The sequence below is a fragment of the Bos indicus x Bos taurus genome, chromosome 5, assembly GCF_003369695.1.
Source record: "Bos indicus x Bos taurus breed Angus x Brahman F1 hybrid chromosome 5, Bos_hybrid_MaternalHap_v2.0, whole genome shotgun sequence".
NCBI lineage: Eukaryota > Metazoa > Chordata > Mammalia > Artiodactyla > Bovidae > Bos > Bos indicus x Bos taurus.
Genome location: NC_040080.1, coordinates 97,429,859 through 97,431,109, shown reverse-complemented (window position 1 = coordinate 97,431,109; position 1,251 = coordinate 97,429,859).

Sequence of the window (1,251 nt, the reverse complement as noted above, 5' to 3'; positions counted from 1 at the left end):
TGTGTCTGTTTGCCCTAGATTCAAATTCCTGGGTCCATTTGAGTCAGGCCCTCATCATTTGACTGAGGGGGAGGGGTAAGAGTGGATTGGAGGGGTGAGAGGAGGATATATGGGATATATAATACTCAAGTCATCCAGACGCCTAATGAAAATAAAAGATTGTATATTCTCAAAGTAAGTGTGAGATGTCCAAGGTCACTCCTAGAAGGTCTGGGGGATTTAATCCTTCCTAGGCAGGGAAATACATGGGGTTTCCTTCTTGTGGAGGCTTTTCCTTGTTTTTTTCTTTTTTTTTTTAAAAAGGAAGCTAAAGAGAATATCCCGGAGAAGGCAATGGCACCCCACTCCAATACTCTTGCCTGGACAATCCCATGGACGGAGGAGCCTGGTAGGCTGCAGTCCACGGGGTCGCTAAGAGTCAGACACGACTGAGTGACTTCACTTTCACTTCACTTTCATGCATTGGAGAAGGAAATGGCAACCCACTCCAGTGTTTTTGCCTGGAGAATCCCAGGGATGGGGGAGCCTGGTGGGCTGCCGTCTATGGGGTTGCACAGAGTCGGACACGACTGAAGTGACTTACCTTACCTTACTTACCTTAAAGAGAATATCCACAAAGGCGTTCAGGAAGAACATAAACTATAAAAGAACAACTGCAACCTAAGGAGAATGTGAAAGAAGGGAGGACTGAAATGCATGAAGGAAAGGAGGGATTAACAGGGCTATTTCTGGGTGTACTGGGTTTCATGTTATTCTGTCTTAGATTCACAGTCAGAGAAACAGCTGTCTCCCAAAAACTAAAATCAAAAGAAATTTAGATCTTTGCTCAGTCTTTTGATAAAATATTGAAATTGGGGTATATATTTTAATATGCAGCAAAACTCTTTGAAATATTCTTTAGAGTTTAGACACCTTTTCTCATCATCAAGTTTTCTTATAGGCTTTGCAGTAGCTTCCCCCAAAATCATGTTCTTCACTGTCTACCTCTATTTCAGAAAATTCTGCTTGACACCTTCTATAATTTGTCCTCAGTTCACTTACGTGGATATCAACTGAGACTCTGAATTTTTAAGCTTTCTCTCTCCTTTACCCTATTACCTTGATTCTACGTAACAAAGAAGAACCTAGGAAATGACCTAGAAACCAACGGGAGGGCCTTGATAACGGATGACATCCATAATTTAACCATTTCCCAATGACAATGATTGTATGTCTCCTATATTTTTCATTTTCACTTAATTAAGAATTTTT